This window comes from Oncorhynchus masou, chromosome 13, assembly GCF_036934945.1.
Source record: "Oncorhynchus masou masou isolate Uvic2021 chromosome 13, UVic_Omas_1.1, whole genome shotgun sequence".
NCBI classification, from domain to species: Eukaryota; Metazoa; Chordata; class Actinopteri; order Salmoniformes; family Salmonidae; genus Oncorhynchus; species Oncorhynchus masou.
In genome coordinates, this window is record NC_088224.1 from 50,577,153 (window position 1) to 50,602,375 (window position 25,223).

The following is a 25,223-nucleotide window of genomic DNA, read 5'->3' on the forward strand; positions in this document are numbered from 1 at the left end:
TCTTGACATTGCAGGTCAATTTCCTGTCGATCTGATATCAAGCAAGGGGCGGGAAAATGTCACATTTAATTACAAATAATAGAAGTGTTTGACTGTTATTATAGTTTGCCAACGCCATTGTGTATCAGCAACACATTATATCTTCCACTATGTGGTCAGGGCGCTTGAAGTACATGAGAGGCTGGCTGTCATAAAATCAAAGTACATTGGTCGAGTACACAGTTTAGCAGATGTTATAGCAGGTGCAGCAAAATGTGTGTGTTACTAGCTACTACTGGCTTCTAGTTTACAGGGTTTAGGTCCATTAGCATTGAAGACAGTCAATCCAGGAAGTGATTTGAATTTGAAATGCAAAAATGGCTTGATTGAGAAGTCCCTAGGAAATTATATAGAATTTCAGTTTACTTCCTAAAACTGACTTCAATTCCAATGGACACTATTCCTGGCTGGACGGTTCCCTCCATAGAATTACATAGAGGTCCTATATTAATTTGTTCTATACGTTCCACTCCCCCATATAAATAGAATCTAGATAATATTTCTATGCCTTCCCTCCCACCCTGTTCTCAGGGCTGATGAGAAAGTGAAGCTGATCAGCCTCAGGAGGCACAGGACCCAGCAGGCCCTATGGGGAAAGATGGAGGGTGACTGACCTTTATCTTGGTTCATCTGCAGGGAAACAAGTCACTAGGGATGTACATCTTTACGATATGTATTTCGATACATAGGTTCTGATATGATACAGGAACAGTACGTTTTAGTTTGGAATGTAGTTTGAAACGATTCGGTGCGATTCGGTTTGATTAGAGAACGAAATCAGTGCGATTTGGTTCAATGCACTCACATTTGTTGCATAAACACATTTATTTTCCATTCTAAATTCAAATCTGCTGCCGATATGGCTAATGAGTTGGGCTTCTTTGGGCTGGATCTGTCTGAGCTGAAGTGTGTGTGTGCGTGTGTAAATGATGTATGTCTATGGGGTATTCTATGTAGGCACCTGATCAGAGCCATAAGGGAGACTAAGCATCGATCACGCCACTACCACTATCAGATTAGGGGGGACAAAGTAGCCTAAATCCAACCCCACCTTGGGTCTGAAATCAATCATTACCCACTAATTAACTTCTCAAGTTTGCAGATTGGGCTCGGGAGAGACGAAGGTTGAAAGTCATGCCTCCTCCGATACACAACCCAACCAAGCCGCACTGCTTCTTAACACAGCGTGCATCCAACCCGGAAACACCATGCACCTGGCAACCTTGGTTAGCGCGCACTGCGCCCGGCCCGCCACAGGAGTCGCTGGTGCGAGATGAGACAAGGGTTAGTCCAATTGACGCTAGTCCAATTGTGCGTCGCCCCACGGACCTCCCGGTCGAGGCCGGTTACGACAGAGCCTGGGCGCGACCCCAGAGTCTCTGGTGGCAAAGCTGTCGCTGCAATACAGGTTTTAACCACTGTGCCACCCGGAAGACATTCTTATTTTCAATGACGGCCTAGGAAATGTGGGTTAACTGCCTTGTTCAGGGGCAGAACGACAGATTTTTACCTTGTCAGCTCAGGGATTCAATCTTGCAACCTTACGATTAACTAGTCCAACACTCTAACCACATGCCTCACAAGGAGCCCGCCTGTTACGCGGATGCAGTAAGAAGCCAAGGTAAGTTGCTAGCTAGCATTAAACTTAATCAATCATAATCACTAGTTATAACTACACATGGTTGATGATATTACTAGTTTATCTAGCGTGTCCTGCGTTGCATATAATCGATGCAGTGCGCATTAGCGAAAAAGGACTGTCGTTGGTCCAACGTGTACCTAACCATAAACACCAATGCCTTTCTTAAAATCAATACACGGAAGTATATATTTTTAAACCTGCATATTTAGCTACAAGAAATCCAGGTTTGCAGGCAATATTAACCAGGTGAAATTGTGTCACTTCTCTTGCGTTCATTGCACGCAGAGTCAGGGTATATGCAACAGTTTGGGCCGCCTGGGTATTGCCAACTAATTTGCCAGAATTTTACATTATCATGAAATAACATTGAAGGTTGTGCAATGTAACAGGAATATTTAGACTGATGGATGCCACCCCTTAGATAAAACACGGAACGGTTCTGTATTTCACTGAAAGAATAAGCGTCTTGTTTTCAAGATGATAGGTCATTAATATGGTTTTTGTGTGTGTTATTATGTTATAATTAAATCTATGATTTGATAGAGCAGTCTGACTGAGCGATGGTAGGCACCAGCAGGCTCATAAGCATTCATTCAAACAGCACTTTCGTGCATTTTACCAGCAGCTCTGCTGATTATGACTTCAAGCCTATCAACTCCCGAGATTAGGCTGGTGTAACGATGTGATGTGAAATGGCTAGCTAGTTAGCGGGGTGTGTGCTCATAGCGTTTCAAACGTCACTCACTCTGAGACTTGGAGTAGTTATTCCCCTTGCTCTGCATGGGTAACTGCTTCGAGGGTGGCTGTTGTCGTGGTGTTCCTGGTTCGAGCCCAGGTAGGAGCGAGGAGAGGGACGGAAGCTATACTGTTACACTGGCAATACTAAAGTGCCTATAAGAACATCCAATAGTCAAAGGTTAATGAAATACAAATGGTAGAGAGAGAAATAGTCCTATAATTCCTATAATAACTACAACCTAAAACTTCTTACCTGGGAATATTGAAGACACATGTTAAAAGGAACCACCAGCTTTCATATGTTCTCATGTTCTGAGCAAGGAACTTAAACGTTAGCTTTCTTACATGGCACATATTGCACTTTTACTTTCTACTCCAACACTTTGTTTTTGCATTATTTAAACCAAATTGAACATGTTTCATTATTTATTTGAGGCTAAACTGATTTTATTGATGTATTAAGTTAAAATAAGTGTTCATTCAGTATTGTTGTAATTGTCATTATTACAAAAACATTTTAAAAATCGGCCGATTTAATCAGTATCGGCTTTTTTTTGGTCTTCCAATAATCAGTATCGGCGTTGAAAAATCATAATCGGTCGACCTCTAGTTTGGACACACCGAGTCATTCAAGGGTTGTTCTTTATTTATTATTTTTTATACATTGTAGAATAATAGTGAAGACATCAACACTATGAAATAAAACATACAGAATCATATCGTAACCCCAAAAAAGTGGTAAACAAATCAAAATATATTTGATATTCTTCAAAGTAGTCACCCTTTGCCTTGATGACAGCTTTGCACACGCTTGACATTCAACCAGCTTCATGAGGTAGTCACCTGGAATGCATTTCAATTAACAGGTGTACCTTGTTAAAAGTGAATTTGTGTGAGCGAGCGGTTTGCTGATGTGAACAGAGTGCCCCATGGTGGGGTTATGGTATGGGCAGGCATAAGCTACGGACAGCAAACAATTGCATTTTATCGATGGCAATTTGAACGCACAGAGATACCATTAATAATATCCTGAGACCCATTGCAGAGTCATTCATCCACTACCCTCACCTCATGTATCAGCATGATAATGCACGGCCCCGTGTTGCAAGGATCTGTACACAATTCCTGGAAGCTGAAAATGTCCCAGTTCTTCCATGGCAGTAATACTCAGACATTACACCCATCGAGCATGTTTGGGATGCTCTGGGTGGACGTGTACGACAGTGTGTTCCAGTTCCCGACAATATCCAGCAACTTCGGCACAGCCATTGAAGAGGAGTGGGACAACATTCCACAGGCCACAACCAACAAGCCTGATCAACTCTATGCTCTGCATGATGCTGACTGGTTTTCTGATCCATGCCCCTACCTTTTTTTTAAAGGAATCTGTGACCAACAGATGCATATCTGTATTCCCAGTCATGTGTAATCCATAGAATAGCACCTAATTTGTTTATTTCAACTGACTAATTTCCTCATCCAGTATGAACTCTAACTCAGTTACATCTTTGAAATTGTTGTTTACATTTTTGTTCAGTGTTTGTATGTATGTATGGCACAACTGGTGGGCAATGACCTGTCATAATGAAAGTTGAGTCACTGGGCTTTCCCACTCATCTATAATTGTTGCTGCCCCTAGTTCAGATCTAGTATCAGATTCCTCTCCCCCAATTCCAACCTTAACCATTACTGGGCAAAACGCAGTACTGAACCAAGATCAGCGTCTAGGGGCAACTTCACCTTAAACAGTAATTGTCATCTCAGAGCTGTGGTGGCAGTAACATTAGGACTGGATGTGACAGCCAGGATGACAGATACCACCTCACACATTCGACACTGATGTACTGATTAAAGCAGAGAGAATAGCATAGAAACCCATAGTGAAGATCTGTAACAAAAAGAATGATTGAAAATGAAAGGAGATGAGAGAGATAGGGGAGAAATCAGGATCCAAGTGGAGATATGAATATGCCCCTCAAACACAACACACTTGCCCACAGCACATAGGTGGGCACCAGTGGCGGTCGGTGTCATTTAAGATGAGGGAGGATGATTCCCCCCCCCCCCCCCCCCCCATCATGAGGTCGCTACAACATAGCCTACGAATTAAAGTTTACAACAAAAGGTGCACAGGTCGTGAGACAAATTTCAGTAATCATGGTGACAGACAGTGACACATTCAATACCGCCTTGCCCACTCTTGCCTGCATCTAGCTAATCTAGGATGTAATCATTAGTCCAACAGTTGCAAACAAGAATTTCTATTGGACAAATTCAGGTATGTTCATCCCCATTTTGTTCCGTCTGCTTCTGTTTAAGAAATGTTTTTAAACAGAATCGACGGAACGAATTACAGCCTTGATCACCTGTAAACACAATTCACGTTGCTAACGTCACATCCAGGCAGCATAATCACTTTGCTCATTGTATATTCCTTCTCGCATCTACACGCTCTCCTCCTTTCACCTTTTCCCTTTGCTTGTGGACTGTGACCAGGCAAAAAAAAACACATTTTCAAGCCAAACCTTCATGCCATAACCACTATCCGCTACACACAGCCTACATTGTTGTCACCATATTTACTAATGTCATAGTCAACATAGCTACTAGAACTCGTTAGCAAACAATCATGTAGTCATGCGGTACAGTAAGCAGTTTAGCAGTTACACCGGCCGGCCGCATTGGCAATAACTTCATCAAACCAAAAGCTTGCCTTAACTTGGAAGAGTTCCGGTGTTGGATAGCCATGGCCAACTAGCTAACATAGCATCCTTCTCTGTTTGAGCCGGTTGTTAGATTAGGCTAAACTAGCTTGCTGCGTTCGCTAGCTAAGTAAGTGCAAGTGAACAAAAATATAACAAAATATTCCTCTCTCTCTCTCTCTCTTCTCCTTCATATTCAAAGAAATTAATCTGTTCAAAACTGTTAAACAATTGATATTCTCTTTGAGTCAACTGCTCACCACATTTGATGCAGTGCAGTGCTAGCTAGCTGTAGCTTATGCTTTCAGTACTATATTCATTCTCCGTTCCTTTGATTGGGTAGACAACATGTCAGTTCATGCTGCAAGAGCTCTATTAGATTGGAGGACGTCCTCCGGAAGTTGTCATAATAATAATAATAATAAGAATAATAATTACTGTGTAAGTCTACGGAAGAGGTGATTACCATGAGCCTCCTAGGTTTTGCATTGAGGTCAATGTACCCAGAGGAGAACGGAAACTAGCTGTCCTCTGACTTGTGCTACCCCAGAGTGTGAGGTTGAGGCTACTGTTGGCATTCATTACAACAGTGCGCTTTAATACATTTTGGAGTGAAATATTCATATATTTAATAGTTTTAGAGTAGTTTCTAACTTTAAATATTTCACTATTTTAATTTTTATGAAATTCACTGAGGATTGTCCTCCCCTTCCTCCTCTGAGGAGCCTCCACCGGTAGGTACAACACACACATCTTCCAGAGCCAATGTATCTTAATTAAAATGCCAATCCATCCGAAATGTGTGAATGGGTGGGGTAAAATACGCTACGTTGTCTCAGCCCATCGCACCGCTGTTTTTTTCTTTACACACACACTCACAAACTGGGCTGATGTTACTACTGCTTACGTCATTCAGCATCCTCGGCTCAAGGCAGGAGGGCATTTCCCGCGGAAAGCCAAGGACTAGACTTACAACCAGGACCGTTATTTATTTATTTCAACGAGGCAGCATGGAAAATACCGAAAATCACTAGAGAATAGGCAGGGGCTGCTTCAATTTGAGCAGCAAATCTCGATACGAGTAAAACCGTGAGGTGGGTAACGTTATTAAGGATAAGCATTCACAAACCTCGACCCATGTCCTCATCAAATGCAACATTGTAGCCCATTTAAGGAAATCCTTTACACGAATGCAACATTGTCTCTTGCAACACCAAGACAAACTTCCCTTCGCTGCAAACATGCAGGCATATCACAGTTGATATCACAATTCAAATGTACCAGCTGTGTTCATTAAACCCAAATCGCGTAAACACAATTCTGAACGTCGAGGTCAGGGTGCAAATGGTGCGGCTCGCATCTCCAACAGTCAATTCACAATCAATGGGTGGCTCTAGGCTGTATAGCGTCATTGTAGGGTACAGGGGGGGACCCTACACATCGAGCTCTATAATATAGGCCTCAGCATGACTGAAGAAGGTGCAGTCGTAACCTTTGTTTTTCCCCATCGACTCACCGTCATTGCCGAATGTCTGACAGCATTGGATGCCGTCTGCCTTATCTCCGCCGCACTCCCGGGCTTGAGCAGGTTCTTCGTGAATCTCCGGGTCGATTCCGCTGCCATTTCAGAACGGCCCACACTATTCCTCTGGTTCAAGTGCCGCCGTTCAACGCGTTCGTCTATTGTAAATCCACTGTATACGCCAGCGACGGCTCTGCTCGCCTGCTTGTCTCGCTGCTGCGCCTACTAGGCTACTAGTACTACACAGCAGCCCTGCTTGCGTAGGCTACAGATGCCTATTCAGCGAGATTCTACTAATTCCCGTGCGCTACAGAGTCAAAGGAAGCGGAACTAATGGCCAATCTCCTCCAAGGCAAGCCCCCCTGCCCAACGAGACCACATGCGGCCAACCCTGGTCTGCAAGAAGCCTTTTTAAACTATTAACATAGGATGGGCTTTCCCAAACAGTACTCTTCAACCCCACTATTGATGATTATCTGTTGCTGAATGCAAGTCTACGAAATGTTCAAATTGGTCATAAAGCACAATTCTAATAGGCCTGCAATGACAGTGACCATTACGTCTACAATTTGACCTCTGCCACAGGTCTAGACCAGACCTAGGAGAATAACCTCCAGAATGGCATTAACTCATCAGCAGTCGACGCAGGACCATGGTTGGAGGGGAGGGAGGGAAAGGAAGGAAGGGAGGAAAAATGGTAACACAGCGACCTATTGTGGTGGAATAGGCTAGTGCTCGTCAGTCATGAATGTTTTTTTTTTTTTCTATAGGCAGCATTATCATAACAGGCTACACAACGCCTGTAGCATGGTTGCAACATTGTTGGGCACTATACTGTATATCCACATTGAATACAAGACATCGTCGGATATGATCAATATGCCTTTCTGGTATTTTTTGCATTGAACTATTAACCAATAGTTGGTTAATAGTTTGCATAAATGATCATGCTAGCTGGCTATCAGGAAGGAAACTGAAACCCAAAAATGCCGTTAGGCCTTCAAATTTGACAATTCCAAATCATTTTTAACCAGGCAAGTCAGTTAAGAACAAATTCTTATTTACAATGACAGCCTAGGAACAGTGGGTTTGTCTGCCTGTTAAGGGGCAGTACTTTGTCAGCTCAGGATTTTAAACTTGCAACCTTCCGGTTCCTAGTCCAACACTCTAACCACTAGGCTACCCTGCCGCCCCATGACCTATGTCCTTGTGAAAACATGATGCCAATATGATCACGGCTATCCAATGGACATCTATTCGTCCACTCGTCATTTTCGTGCTTCAGCGCAAAGCACTCAAGTGAACCAGCTGTGACCTAGAAAATAGACTTCATCATAAGCCTACCATTTGGCTTTGGTAATTGATGGGATATGTGGCTTCCATGGATGTCTTGGCAGGTAAGCCCCATGGAGTTGTATCTTACCTAATGGCAACAGAGCAGAAATCTGCATACAAAGGCATTTTTAAAGAGTTAAATGATGATATCTAATGAGACCTACCATATAAATGACATAAAACACGTGTCCAATTTAGCTTGCTTGATTTTAAAGAAGACTTCTTGCAGTTGTTTGATGGAATAAGGCATCTGGATTTATTTATTGTACTCTGCTTTACCCCGTGTCCTGAGAATAATTGCACCAAATGTAGAATTGTATGCATTGCCTTTCATATCTTCATTAGTGCTTTGAAAGCTTTCAGAAATTTGCAGGTTTTCAAGAAGGGTTTGTTGGTCTTGGCTGTTTTCAGGGGCTTGGGGATGGTCTTGATCAGGAACCCAGGTTTTCCTATTCTCAGCTTCTTTGAGGTTAGTTGAAAAATCCTAGAAAGAAATCACAGTTCTTAGAGAGGACTGCCCAAATTGTCCCTAACAGGGTAGATCTTCACTCATGCCACGTTCACCTGCTATAATAGTTATTGAAAATTCCAAATTCAAACTAGGAAGTTTCCCTTGAATGACCCTCCAAATCAGAATTACAAGTGGAAAACTTTGACTTTTCACCACTGACCTTGTACCGTTTCAACCAAAAGATGACAGCAAATACGTTTTTGACAACTACAACCCTGTCAAAATTGATAATTAGGCGACATTTTCAATTTGATAATGTAGCTAGTTTGGCCATATTGTCAATGCTAGCTAACGTAATTATGAGCAACGTCAGCTAGTTTATCAAGCTAGCTAAAATCGTATTGGTTGGATAATTATTCCAACCAAAAAGCATATGAATGAAACAGTCGTATTTCCTAGAAAGTAGGAAGTTCCGACGAGCACGTGAGCGTGGCATAAACACTCAACTGACCACAAAAAGGGGTTGTGTTTGTAGCTTTTAGTGTCAGAGAATGTAAATTACGTTTTAGGGTTAAGGATGGGATGAAATTCATTTCTATAGGACACAATTCAGATGTACACTCATCAATAATGTTTTTTTCTTTCGTTTTTAAAGGAGACCGATCTCCTGCTGTAGTAGGAAGTAGAGGCTTAGGAGAGAGGTAGGTGGAGGAAGAACACGGACAGATGCCGAGTAGTGACTTGAACCCCCCGGAACCGTGGCATGGTCCAGTCGAGTTTTAGCACTCGACATGCCTCCGAAAGTAATATATTTCAATAGAATTCATTGACTGTTGGACTCACCTCTGGCGGAGTAGCGCTGCCTCATTCTTCTCCATGGCCAGAGCATGCTCAGCAGCAGAGGCTCTCCGCTAAAGACAATAAACGAATTACAGTACTACTTGAAAGTATGTGATCCCCTTGTGCAATTTCAGATATATTGTAGTTTTTACATTAAAATCTTAATTGAATCAGAATCGGTCTTTTTGATCTGACATAACAGGTTAATATTTACCAATACCATATGTTGGTGAAGAAGAAATCATGCGTGTAGTAGAATGTTTTGTTTTTAAAGGAATTATTGCAGTTGCCAAAATAATTGAACCCCAAGTTGCATTGGTTAAATCAGTAAGTATGTCGAATAAGGTGGGTACATAATTGAGTACCAAATTAACCAATAAAAGGAGAGATCTTTAGGACAGAGTTTGGGCGGAACTATGATAATAGAGATAAGAAACCTAGTCAGTTTGGTGTTACCCATCCAGGTGAATGCAAAGCACACCATGCCAAGAGGAAAGGAGATCTCAGAGGACATCAGGACGAGGGTAGTGAGAGCACATCAGTCTGGGAGAAGGCTATAAAATCCTCTTTCAAAGATTTGAGCTCAGTCCACTGTGAGGAAAATCATTTACAAATGGGGAGCATTTAACATGACAGCAAGTCGGCCTAGAAGTGGACGACCTTCCAAAATATCCCCAAGAGCCACAAGAACAATAATAAATCAGGTAAAAGCAAACCCAAACATAACATCTAGAGATTTGCAGACCTCCCTTGCTGCATGTCCGGTAAATGTGCAAGCTTCAATAATAAGAACACTGAATCCAAATACCATTCATGGAGGGGTTTCTAGGAAGAAGACTCCGCTGTCAAGAAATAACCAAACTGCCCGTCTTAAATATGCCAGAGACCACCTGTACAAACCTGAATGTTTCTGGAAGTCCATTCTCTGGATCAATGAATCAAAAAAATTGACCTTTATGGTCACAATCATCACCGCTATGTTTGGCAAAAACCCAACACTGCCCACCACCAAAATAACCTTATCCCAACAGTCAAGGATGGTGCTGGGAATGTCAAGATCTGGGGCTGCTTTTCCTCCTCTTGATCCGGGTGACTCCACATCATTAAGGGAACCATGGATTCTGAGGTATACCAGGAAATTCTTGAACAGAACGTCAGAACATCAGTCAAGGAGCTGAAGCTGGGTCGAAAATTAGTCTTCCAACAAGACAATGACCCAAAGCATTCAACCAAATCTACCAAAGAATGGCTCACGAGAAAGAAGATTTGTGTTTTGGATTGGCCAAGTCAAAGTCCTGACCCCCTTCTAATCGAGATGCTCTGGCAGGACCTGAAGCAGGAAGTTCATGCCAGACACCCCTCAAACCTCACTCAATTGGCTGAGTTCTGTAAGGAGGAGTGGGCAAAAATCCCTCAAAACAGATGTCAGAAACTGATTACTGGATATAGGAGACGTTTACTATCGCTGCTAATGGAGATGCCACAAGCGATTGACTGAAGGAGTTCCTGTATTTTGCACACATCAAATCTGAGTTTCTGTTAAATAAACAATAAACAATGAAAATATATCATAATTTTGTTGGTTTCTGTCACTTACTTGGAATGTTTTTCTTACGAATTGGGGTTTAGATAAGGATTTTCTATGTTTATGTTATAGCAAAATAATGAGCAGTCCTGTAGGGTTCACATACATTCAAGCAACACTGTATATCTTACTGTACAGCAAGACACAGAGTAACTAGCAAAACGTAGCTAATAACACCTTAGTGCAACTACGGTAGCTAACTTTAAAGTGAATGTTCTACTTACAGATATGTTCTGGATTTTCTCTTGTAGCGTGTCAATCTGAAGAGAGAACAAAAATTGCATTAGAAATGTGTGCAAAGACATCCTATCACATGTGACCCAATACGAGTGTTGATACTGGGGCTTAAGGTTTGGTTTAAGTACTTCGTGGTTTAGCTTACTATTGAGCGGTTATGGATCAGTATTTGGCAGGCTGTCTTAGGCTTACTTACATGTTGCTTTTCCTCAGGTTTGCCTTGAATCAGGGCTTTGGTCCTGTGAAAAGACAAACACCAATGTTCATGTCATGTGAATGAGAACAAATCCTAATATGATCAAACTAATATCAAAATCCACTTACAGCTCGTTTAGAGTCTGTCTATACATCTTCTCAGTGCTGTGGAGTTTTTGATGTAGAGCGGCATTCTTCTCTTCAAGCTGAGCATTTTTGTCTGTTGCAAAGTAAACAGATATACATGTAAAGTAAAGAACATATCAATACAGAATAAAGTGAGTCTGACTGGTGGGACATATGTTGTGTGTTTGTAACATAGCCTACCCCGAAGACCCCTGTTCACCTCCTCCAGTGTGGTTTTGATCTGTAGAAGATTCTGCATTTTTAAGTGCAAGAGCAAACAACTGATCCATTGTAAAATATTATAGTATTTACAGTTTTGGGGTAAACTGAAAAGAGGGTCCTTTCTGTAATCACACCCATTATTTTCATCTACTTATTTCAGTAACTTAACCAAATGTCTCCTAGCTTACACAGACTATACAGTAACTTACTAAGCTTGCATCCTTCATCACAGTGACCTCGATCTCAATGTTTTCCTCACTCTTGATATCTGTAACTAAGGTGATTATTTGATCAACAGATGAATGCACATTTAGTTGTAGATAACCCTGCATGGTTCTACCCTCGAACAATCCTGACAAGTAAGCTTAGTAGGTCGATAAACAGTTTGCAAACTCTTTACACGCTGGTCAAACTGTGTGATTTACTCACCGGTAGATTGGGTGTTGGTGGCACTAGGGATCCTGGCATCCCCACCGTGATGTTCTTTAAGTGGTTCCATCGGTCCCCACTGTTGGGAGCCATAACATAAACCCCATTAAGATAGCTCTTTATCATCATACCAAACCAGTGAGTTTGATTGAGCAGTAATGGACTTACAACAGCTTTCAGTTTCTGTATGCGTTCAACACGCTCCTGGAGCTGGAGATGAAATGCCTCCATTTCTCCAGCTCTGATGTCCCATTGTTTCTTCATATCCTTGGGATAAAAGAGATGGGCTCAATGTTAACTGTGTGATAAACGTCTGACCATGACAATTAAACAAATTGATAAATGGACTGTACTCTGACCGTGAGTTAATAGCTCAAATACATTTTCACCGGTAGACCGGTAGTTATTTGACTTTGCACCTATACAACTCCATTCATTTCCAGAAACTAAACATTAGTCAATGTCAGTCCATTAGACCTGATGACACATTGGTCATACACTGTAGAGGGCAGGGAAACTAGTTAAAGGGGTTGAGGAATAATACTTCTCTGACTGCTTACCTCCAGCTCCTGACTATCCTCCTGAGAGGACTGCAGGCATGCCCGCAACCTTTTCACTGGCGCGTCATAGTCCTTCAACTAAAGCCAACCAGATTTAGAACATAAGTTACAATTATCATGGAAAAGTATATGTTACTGCAGGTATGCCCCCGACCTTTGCACCCGCGAGTCATAGTCCTTCTACTAAAACCAACCAGATTTAGAACATAAGTTACAATGATCATGGAAAAGTATGTTATTCAAGTCCAGAATGTTCCAGGTCTGACTTAAGCTTCTAAAACGTACCAGTATCTCCATTTCAGACAATTGAATCATTATGTCACATTTCTTTTTCGATAGCTGGGCGAGTTTCACGTTTAGCTGTGTCTGAGTCACTGGAGATACAGATGGGAATATGAAATTAGTCTTGGTTCAGGCATGACTAAGGAGCTAAATCTACTGTATAAAATGTAAGTACGAAAGCTTTCTTCTCCTCATCTGAGCTACTTAATGAAAGGTAGGAAAACTCACATAGACGTATCCTGCTTTTTATCTATGAGAAACAGAGACAAGGCAATGAGAACAACGTTCAAACATGGACTACAGCATACATCATTAGAAGATCAATCAAACTGCAAAATGAGCCTTTCCCTCAATTCCTTTCATTTCCATAGATAATTGAAGTGTATGAAAATTGTTGTAACATGGTAATAATACAAAAAGTTTACCGCAAGGACGATCCTCCATAGTAATATCACACCAAGAACAATCAGGGCAGCAGGGAGAGTGAGCTCCCATCCCACTCCAGGATGGGTAGCTCCAAACCATTCCTCTTCTAGAGAGAAGAGAAACTGGACAAACAAACAAATGTCACATTACCATTTATTATGGAATTCACATCAGATGGAATGGACTGTCAATGAGGTAGAAAGGTAGATTACCATAAAGGATCTCTGTGGGTACTATTTACCAGTGGTGTAGAGTACCTTAATAAAGTACAAATCCCCCCCAAAACTACTCAAGTAGTACTTTTACTTTTTAGCTGCACCAACATGTCAGAGGAAACACTGTTCAACTGACAACAGAGGTCAGCCAATTTGTATTGCTTTTAATCTTTTTAATGAATTTATCTTATTAACACTTTGTTCTAGCTAGCTATTTGTATAGGTAGCTATCAAGTAAACCCAATGATAGCGAGATGTGCCAAGTTTAGCCTTCCCAAAACGCTGCACTAACCTGCTGGGCCAATTGTGAACCGCCCTTTGGGACTCCCGGTCACGGCCGCCGGTCACGGCCGATAATGACACAGCCTGGTATCGAACCCCAGGCTGTATCGATACTTAGATCGCTGCGCCAATGGGGAGGCCCTAAATAATGTACTTTTCATTTCATACATCTTCCCTGACACCCAAAAGTACTTGTTACATTTTCAATGCTTAGCAGGACAGGAAAATTGTCCAATTCACGCACTTATCAAGAGGACAGCCCTGGTCATCCTTATGTAACAGTATATATAACTTTAGACCGTCCCCTCACCCATACCCCGGCGCGAACCAGGGACCCGCTGCACACATCAACAACAGTCACCCACGAAGCATCGTTACCCATCGCTCCACAAAAGCCACAGCCCTTGCAGAGCAAGGGGAACTACTACTTCAAGGTCTTAGAGCAAGTGACCTCACCGATTAAAACGCTATTTAGCGCGCACCGCTCACTAAGCCAGCCGTTTCACATCCGTTACACTTACTGCCTCTGATGGCGGACTCACAAAACACACACACTTTGTTTGTAAAAGTTTTGGAGTGTGCTCCTGGCTATCCGTAAATTAAAACAACAAGAACATTGTGCCTTCTGGTTTTGTTAATACATGGAATTTGAAATTATTTATAGGCTACATTTACTTTTGATTCTTCAGTAGTGTAACGACCCTGGGTTTTCAGCGGAAATCGACGATGCCGCTCGAACATGTTTTTGCGGCACAGTCGACAGCGCGCCGGACCGCGGGCTCGAAGGTCGAGGGTGCGAGACTTGCTCCCTGCCTGTTTCATTACATTGGTGTCAGAAGTGATCGGACCTTGCATACACGACAGTGCGTGTACTTGGCCGGTGAGCGCGTTCCTGTAAGACCAAGAGTCACAAGCTAGCGCGAGGACGCGCTCTTTGAAAGGAGGGAGGAGCGTCACGACCCTGGGTTTATTTAGGGCGGAAATCGATTCTGCCGCTTGAGCATGCTTTTGCGGCACAGTCGATAGCGCGCCGGACCTCGGGCTCGAAGACCTGCTCCCTGCCGTTTCATTACAGTATATTTAAAACCAAATACCTTTAGACTTTTATTTAAGTAATATTTTACTGGGTGACTCTCACTTTTACTTGATTTTCTATTAAGGTATCTTAACTTTTATGTAGGACAATTGGGTACTTTTTCCACCACTGCTATTTAACTACCATTTCATATTTGCATTAAGCTCCATAGACTACACCAGCCACAAGCCATTCACACTTCTACCATTATTAGCCTACTTCAATACTACAAGCAGGCACACATTATGTTCAGGAAATGTCCTTGTCTAGTTTTGTACTCAGGCCTACATCCTTTAGTCCTCCAAGAAAAAGCGCGAAGAAAATGGTAAATTGGCCAATCACTCCTTGTTTGGGCATCGTCATGGCGGGCCAAGGAGCACCAAACTCCGGTACACCCACTTCTTGATACACATCCATATCGATGACTGAACCAAAATACACAAGACTCTATTTTTTAACCGTATGCTTTGTGACGTAATAATAGAGACATTATCAAGCCGCACCCCTTAGTTACTGTTGCGAGGTCCGACATGTTTTTTTTTCTTCCAGCAAAGCACATTTCCTCATTGAAATGGATGGAAGGCCTATGGGTCAAAATGATCTCAAACTGTGTTGACACAGATGATAAAATTAAACCCATCGTCAAGGAATGTTAGTCTCTTGATTGACAAGCTGACGCACCAATTATTGTATCCTAGGCCTAATTATCATAATTCATAATTATCATACAAAAATAACGAATAAAGGCAGAGTTTAGGGCCTAAAACACTTTATTATGTAGTCATTTACTCATATTCAAAACCATAAGAGAATCATAACACTAGCCTATTTTTTTTTTTAAACATCAGGGAATAGGCCTACAGGATATAAAGTAGCCTATCTAAGATATTTTGGTTTAGCTCTTCAACAGTTGATCTTAGACAGTAGCCTAATCCCACATCCATAATTTAATTTAGATTAGCTAGTTAGTTTTTGTTTGGAAACAATCAACTCATTAAAAAAAATACAATTATTTATTTTTTAAGAAATTGTCATCTCCGATTCACAACCCTCCCATGCAAATTCATAACCGGTTAGGCCTAAATACGTTTATTCTTAACTGCATACATAATTATTTCCAACAACCAGCTCAGTAACATAGGTCTACAAGTGCTCAACATTACATCTTGAAGTGGTATGAACACTCAGATAGGAATCAAATGTATAACGTTAGGTCTAACAGTCCGTTAGGGACCAGACACCAGAGCATCTGTATTTCAACGTGCCCTATTGAATAGGTAATTCACTTCAGTTTTTATGTGAAACCCAATGGATGCCTTTATGGATTTAAGTCAAACCCTTATTATACTGTGTGACGATGCAGACTCAGTGAGTCTCCGTCATTACTTGAGCACATAGTTGAATTTTACTTATATTATTGGGTCTACTTCTTATTTCTCTATAGTATATATATTTTGACATTCGCTTCCCCAAAGTAGGCTAATACATTTAGTTTTAATTACATTTTTCTGCCATTATCATGAGTATTTACCCTGCGCAAATCTAATGTGTTGGGGAAATGTTGTTCTCGTTCTACTCGTACTTGAGTGAAACATTTAAATACATTAATTTACCCGTATGCAACACTCACTAGTTTACACCAGCAACACTCATGAGCAAGATGATTTGTTTTTATTTTCATAAATTAGTATAGGCCTACATTTCCCGTTGCTTGTCGGCTCATTCGCGCGTCTCGAGCTCCATGTCTTTTGTCATTGTCAGGATCAAGTAGGCCGTTATGCGAATGCGCTTTGATATTGAAGTTTCGGCTTACTACAGGAATCAGACCTGTTATTTTACTACATCTAACTGTTTCAGGTTTTGCTAAGCTTAAATTCTACCTTTAATAATTAGTCTATAACAATTGAACTTCCTTTCAAAAACCCTTTTTAGATACCTTAATAAGTATTCCTTCTCATTTTCCATCTTTCCTTCACCTTTTTGGCATCAACGTTATAGAACAGTGTTGACCACAAGATGGAGACAGAGTAAAGGAAATGGACATATCAAAATGGAAACGGATTCTCCAACACACAGGAAGGTTACAACTACAGGTTGCTGTAACTCATTTCAGTATGTGAAGCACAGCGACCGGTATTTACCTATCAGTAATGAATAGACTCTTGTGTCCTTTACAGGTAGTAGTAACCTTCCTGTGTGTTGGAGAATGCATTTAGCACCACAATGGACAGTGTAACTATACAACTACACTAGAGTGTTTAATTGCATGATTTGTATTAGAGAACAAGTTTCAGTAAAATAAAGACAACAGAGAGATATACTGTCCTAAAATTAACCTTTCACGCATATTATCGCACACACACATACGCACACTCACACACACACACACACACACACACACACACACACACACACACACACACACACACACACGCTCATACACACACACGCTCATACACTCTCTCTCTAATACACCAGATGTATTATTGGGAGGAATCACAGGAACATGTGCAGTCTGACAGGCCATCTAGTCTCACCCCAGCGTTGAGGACAGAGCCAGGCCAGCAGCTCGCCGCCAGGGAAGGAGGAGGAAGTTAGGAGAGGAGGAGGAGAGGAGGCTGGGGGCCAAGGGAGCCCAGGCAGGATCACATATCTCTGGGCTAATTTCTCACATGGTGGAGGAGCCTTCTATCTCATTTCCTCCTCCAAGCCCAACATCCTCCCAGGAAAATAATTTACAAGGTAACAAAACAGGATTGTGTGTTTGACTGAGAGCAATGTTGTCCTCCCACCCGGTGCGGAGAGAGTGAGAATGAGAAGGAGAGAGGGGAGAGATGGTGTGCAGCACTGCCAGAGAAAGACAAGCTGACGGTGGATTTATACGACCCTAGAGAGAGGGAGATGGGGAGCTAGACAGAGAGGATTATGGAAATAGAGAGGGAGAGACAAAAGTGCTACAGAGAGATTGAGAGGGGGAGAATGAGAAAGACAGAGAGACAGATTGTGTAGTCTATTGTCTCAAACCTGTGGCCTACATGGAGGTAGGAGCATGTCAGAGTTGAGCAGACTGGGTGGAGGGTCTCTCACCTGCACATCCTACCAGTAGACATAGCACCAGTTGTACTAAACATTTGTACCTAGTCATGGAAAATTAGAAATTAAGGTTATGAGAAGGTAAAAGAGAAAGATGGATTTAGATTTTAGATTTCAATGTAGTGTTTTTCATGGGAGAACAAGGTTCAAAGTTGAGAAAGTCAAGCCCCTTAATTTTTCATTCTCTAAAGATCCTGTTGGATCTCTCTATGGCTACATCCCAAATGGCAACCTACCCCTATATAGTGCACTACTTTTGACCAGGGAGCATAGGACTCCGGTCAAAAGTAGTGCACTGTATAGGAAATAGATAGGTTGCAATTAGAGACAGAACCTACTTCTCCTGGAAAGGTATTATCACCAGAATTTTCATCAACAGCACATGTGACAGGTATTATCACCTGCATGTTCATCAACAACCCATGTGACAGGTAGTATCACCTGCGTGTTCATCAACAGCGCATGTGACAGGTAGTATCACCTGCAACCCATGTGACAGGTAGTATCACCTACATGTTCATCAACAACCCATGTGAAAGAGGGGATGTGACATAAAATACCAGGGTTTAAGACTTCCACGTTTCTCTCAATGCTGAGTTTCACATTTCAGAACCTCTAATCGCCCTAAAACAGCAGACAGGGTGTGAATCCTCTAAAGACCTGCCTTTCCACTTAGGAACGGGATGGGAAGAGTGGCAACACAGGAGAGGTGTGTGTTTATGCGATTCCAGTTAGGTATTGAGACAGTTAGGTATTGAGAAAAGAAAGTGTTTGTTCAAGTATAAGAAGACAAGAAAAGATCGGGATACTTTGCTGTATTGACTTAAATGACATTATCAGGATTTTGATGAGCTATCTTTACGATGAAAGGTTTACTCATAGAGATACTATAATTCGATGGGTTTACCTACAATATTATTGATAATAAATAATCCCCTACAAATGTGCAGCAATATGAGCACTTTTAACAGTTCATAGTACTTAAAAAAAAAAATAATAATAACAACCCTCTTTTTCTAATAACTGTAATGATAATAAATATGTTTTTCTTGCTCACCCAGTTTGAGTCCATGGCACTCTGTGTGTTGGAATGGAATGAATTGTAAATAATTGTCTTACTGTAATGTAATAATAACACAGCCCACACCCTCGTCCTGGTCTATGCACTAAACTGAGGCCGTCAACTGACAGATACTTCAATACTCCTTTCTGTCCGTGGAACTCATTGAGGGACACACACAGGTGAAGAGGTATTTCAAGGCTAAGCAGAAAATTGTCCCGGACAGGGGACAGCCAAAGTGTGTGTGTGTGTGTGTGTGTGTGTGTGTAAGCCAAGGCAGAGATGGAGGAATGCGCACTGGGGTAGGGGCATGGAACACACAGAAGAGGAACGTTATGTGCGTTATGACATTACAGTTAAGCAAACACACACACACATGTCCACACACACACGCTACAGTGTGTGCTGAGTCTCAGATGTGTTTTAAGTGCAGCACCAGCAGCAGTAATTAGTGATGTCTCAGAGTGTGCCTTCATTTTTAAACGTGTTAATTAATAATGATCCCACTCCTGTCCCACTCAGGCAGCCCTGCTTGTTTCTCAGAATACGGGCTTGACTGATTAGTGTTCCTCAGAGCCAAAGGGTTTCATGCATAAGTGCTCTTGTCGCTCACCGAGTCTCCAAACTACCCTGAGTGTACAATAGTACTGGTACAGAGATCAGCTACAGTATGTTTCTTAAACATGCTGTGTGTGTGTGTGTTTCATGTGTGTGTGTGTCTGTTTGTACAGCACAACTGTAATATCTGAGTCTAGAATACTTGATTACTCTACTGAGAGATCCACATGTGTACACAATTCATCATACTCCTATTAGAATGTGACCTCTTTTCTCTCTCCTTCTCTCTCCCCCAATCTCTCAGTATTTCTCTCCCTCCACCCTACCCCCTCTTTCTGTGCCTTGTGAGGCCTGCCTGGCTGGTGATTGAACACAACGTGCTATTCAAACACTCTCAAATCACAGAGAGACTCTTGATGTCTCTGTTTGCATTAGAGCCCGAGCCTGGGAGTGCAAATGGTCCTTCAAAAGCCCATCACACTCAATTAGACTGCCATTCTGACGACGTGCTCATGTGACCCTCTAAACGTGTGGACTAGACAGATAGACAACTAGGGTGTACTTTGGTCGAGTGTGGCAATACATTGACATTCAACGACAGAGACACACACCACAGACATAACCATACTCACACACGTACACATGCATGTGTGTTTGTGAGCGTGCGCGTGTGTATGTGAAAGGTGTGTCTGGTGCCTGGGGTTAAATCAGCCAGATGAAAGGTGATGATGAGGTCTGGTTCCTCAGTATAGTGACAGCTGTATATTAATCTAAAGAAGTTCTGACAAATCAAACAGATTTTTTTTCTCTCTCCCCTCTTCACTCCCAATAAAAACCCCACCCCTAGAGCCCTCATCATCCAGCAGAGGTACAGGACTTGAAACGAAATTGATTTCATCTTTAAGGGGATGGGGCTGCTTTGAAACAGCACCAGCTGCCGGTGATGCATGACTTTTCTTTCAGGATTTTTTTTATATTTTTTAACACTTCAACAAACTTGAGCCATATTGTGACGGATAAAGGCCTGAACATCAGCAATCCAAACTAATTCTGTAATTGAGAGATGAAACGGACACATTTTGCAGGTTCTGAGAGTCCCGATCGAACTGGGAACATCAATGGGCCCCGCCTGGGAGTGACACAGAGCGTTGTGCGGCTCCTAGAGGATTTGAGCACAGTTGCACATTAGCCCACGTAAATATTACTGTGATATATAAAGGATACAGTATTATTAGTCAAAGACATGCTGGCCTGTACTCATAAAGCACCCCAGTGTGGGAATGCTTATCTAGGATAAGTTTGACCTTCACAATCCTAATGAATAAGATGACTTGGACAACAGAGTCCTGATCCTAGATCAGCACTCCTAGTCTGAGATGCTTTATGAGTACGGGCCACAGATTCTACAGGTGAGATTTTACTCCACTGTGTTCACATGGAACATCTAGGCCTAATGTCTCTCAGTCCCCGCCTCTCCTCAGATGAACAGTCCCTGGCCCTCTGGTGGGCATCTGAATCCCTCACCTCTACAGAAAATGACAATGTCAAACACATGCAGGTACGGTAACACAATCCTAATAAATGGTCATAACAGACATTCATAAAGTAATGTGCAATCATATAGACTACCCTATTTAAAATGCATTGATACAATAGAAAGAAAAATATATGGTTTTTACCTTTTGTGTTTTTATTATTTAAAAGCGCACTTGTTACAATAAAGGCTAGAAATGATCGTAACAATCAAAACCAAGCAAATCATTTTAAAAACACAGTGACACATATTACACATATTAGCCACTAATTTGTAGTTTGTAAGTGTGCATATAAGTAGCTAAAAAGTTCTTCATTATTTCTTATTAGGCCTTAACTACTGTAAGTGTTTTCTTATTCAAACATTATAAGTCAAGTGTTGCTGGCCAATCCTTAATAACCTATTTGTTCGCCATAATAAAGACATATTAGTAATAATGAAGAGCAAGTTACACAAGAAACATATTCTTAGTAAGCTGTCTCAATGTGGGACTATTAAGGACATAGTACCTTAAAATGTGTTCCCTATTCTAAAGTGTCACCATATTTTTACTTTCAGAAATATTGTCCAGAAAGGACCTCATTGGACAGAAAGGGGCACACTCCTCACACCCATGAGTAAAAGCATATCATGTTTGCCCGATGTGAAGTATTTGTGTAGTTTCATGAAATAAGAAATGTAGATCAAATCCAAGTTTATTGGTCACGTACACAGACTTGCAGATGTTATTGCAGTTATTGTGTTTCTAGCACCGACAGTGCAGTAATAATACCTAGCAATACAATATGCAAGTAATCCAAAAAGTTAAAAGAAAGAAAAAGTAAGAAATATCAGAACAAGCAATGTCAGAGTCTGGAATATAAATGTACACAAAGTATGTGGACACCCCTTCAAATTAGTGGATTCGGCTATTTCAGCCACACCCGTTGCTGGCAGGTGTATAAAATTGAGCACACAGCCATGCAATCTCCATAGACATAGCTGCGAAGAGGTAGGCCACACAAGCTCACAGAACGGGACTGCCGAGTGCTGAAGTGCGTAGCGCTTAAAAATCATCTGTCCATGGTTGCAACACTCACCACCACTCTATAAGCAACGTCAGCACAATAACCGTTCGTGGGGAGCTTCATGAAATGGGTTTTCAATTGTCAAGCAGCCATACAAGCCGAAGATCACCATGCGCAATGCCAAGCGTCGGCTGGAGTGGTATAAAGCTCGTCGACCATTGGACTCTAGAGCAGTGGAAACGCGTTCTCTGGAGTGATAAGAGAACCATCTGACAGTCCGAAGGACAAATCTGGGATGCCAGGAGAACGCTACCTGCCCCAATGCATAGTGCAAACTGTAAAGTTTGGTGGAGGAGGAATAATGGTATGGGTCTGTATTTCATGGTTCAGGCTAGGACCCTTAGTTCCAGTGAAGGTAAATCATAACGCTACAGCATACAATGACATTCTACACGATTCTGTGCTTCCAACTTTGTGGCAACAGTTTGTGAAAGGCCCTTTCCTGTTTCAGTATGATAATGCCCCCGTGCACAAAGCAAGGTCAATACAGAGATGGTTTGTTGAGATCGGTGTGGAAGAACTTGACTGGCCTGCACAGAGACCTGACCTCAACCCCATTGAACATCTTTTGGATGACTTGGAACCCTGACTGCGAGCCAGGCCTTAATCGCCCAGCATCAGTGTCCGAACTCACTAATGCTCTTGTGGCTGAATGGAAGCAAGTTCCATGTTGCAGCCTTCCCAGAAGAGTGGAGGATGTTATAGCAGCAAATGGGGGACAAACTCCATGTTAGTGCCCATGATTTTGGAATGAGATGTTCGACGAGCAGGTGTCCACATACTTTTGGTCATGTAGTGTATATTAAATACACCATACAGCCTACATTCAACTCAAATTTTGACATGAACAATTAGCAAATAAACGTCCATAGTGTATATGTAGACTATAGCAACGATCACTTTGTCCTGGAAAACGTTTGCCTTTTATAAACACATTTCGTGGGGTTCTATGTCAATTTACATGACTGGAGACTTTGGCAGAATCTTCTTTAATATCGCACAAATGACAGGCTACTTTGACACTGACAAACTGAGAATCTGAGATCGCTAAAAAAAATACCTTGTCTTGAATCCATCAATAGCCTTAGGTGTGTGGAGACACATATTGTAGGCTGCATTATGAGGAGGAAATTATAGTCCTAAAAATTCTATCCAGTTTCACTGACTCGCACAATGACGCGCAGCTCCAATAAAGCCTGGCAGTCCCAGCATAGTCAACATTAGAAACATCATGGTCGATCTCATCCTCCTGAAGGGAAAGCACAGAGCAAATTCAACAACAGCTTTAATAGGAACCAGTCCACAGAAACCTTGTCACAAAGACTGAAACAATCTTTTAGGCTGCTTTTATTCAATCACAATATATCATTGTTATCAGTTATAATTTCAGTTCATCAATAAAACAACAATATTATCTAACCAATAAGCACGCAGGTTCTACCAACGGGGCTGGAGCATGGAAATACCAAGGTAACAACAAGACTGCAAATAGAAGGAGTTTTATTTTCTGCGGCAGCATTTCATACTTTTATTAGTTTTAAGCATCAGCTTCGTTCTTATATTGTTACGGTTTTCTTCCGTCGAAGGAGAGTCGGACCAAAATGCAGCGTGGTATCTTTGATACATGTTTAATGACGAAGAAAAAAACGAACAATAGAAAACAACAAACGGAACGTGAAAACCTATACAGCCTATCTGGTGACAACAAACACAGAGACAGGAACAATCACCCACGAAACACTCAAAGAATATGGCTGCCTAAATATGGTTCCCAATCAGAGACAACGAAAATCACCTGCCTCTGATTGAGAACCGTCTCAGGCAGCCATAGACTATGCTAGACACCCCCAAGACAAAACACACCACAATAAACCCATGTCACACCCTGGCCTGACCAAATACATGAAGACAAACACAATATAAAGAGACCAGGGCGTGACACATGGCTACAGTATCACAGCATGGAGCAGCCTGAGCTGTCAGTCTGCATGGAGCAGCCAGAGCTGCCAGTCTGCATGGAGCAGCCAGAGCTGTCAGTCTGCATTGGAGCAGCCAGAGATACCAGTCTGCATGGAGCAGCCAGAGCTGCCAGTCTGCATGGAGCAGCCAGAGCTGTCAGTCTGCAAGGAGCTGTCAGTCTGCATGGAGCAGCCAGAGCTGTCAGTCTGCAAGGAGCTGCCAGTCTGCAAGGAGCTGCCAGTCTGCAAGGAGCCGCCAGAGCTGCCAGTCTGCAAGAAGCCACCAGAGCTGTCAGTCTACATGGAGCAGCCAGAGCAGCCAGTCAGCATGGAGCAGCCAGATCCGTTAGTCTGCCAGGATCCGCCAGTCAGCTAGACTCTTCCAGATCTGCCAGTCAGCCAGACTCTTCCAGATCTGCCAGTCAGCCAGACTCTTCCAGATCTGCCAGTCAGCCAGACACTTCCAGATCTGCCAGTCAACCAGACTCTTCCAGATCCGCCAGTCAGCCAGGATCTGCCAGAACCGCCAGCCAGCCAGGATCTGCCAGAACCGCCAGCCAGCCAGGATCTGCCGGATTCAACTACCTGCCTGAGCTTCCTCTCAGTGCTGGGCTTCCTCTCAGTGCTGGGCTTCCTCTCAGTGCTGGGCTTCCTCTCAGTGCTGGGCTTCCTCTCAGTGCTGGGCTTCCTCTCAGTGCTGAGCTTCCCCTCAGTGCTGAGCTGCCCCTCAGTCCCGAGCTGCCCCTCAGTCCCGAGCTGCCCCTCAGTCCCGAGCTGCCCCTCAGTCCCGAGCTGCCCCTCAGTCCAGTGGGTTTCTGGGTGAGGACTACTAGGCCATGGTCGGCGGCGATATTCTTTGGGCAGCCATATTCTTTGAGTATTTCGTGGGTGATTGTTCCTGTCTCTGTGTTTATGTTCACCAGATAGGCTTATAGGTTTTCTCTTTCCTTTTGTTGTTTTGTATGTTTAAGTTATGTCATGTCTCGTTCGTTATCCTTAAAGAACATGAGTAACCACCACGCTGCATTTTGGTCCGCTTCTTCTTCAACA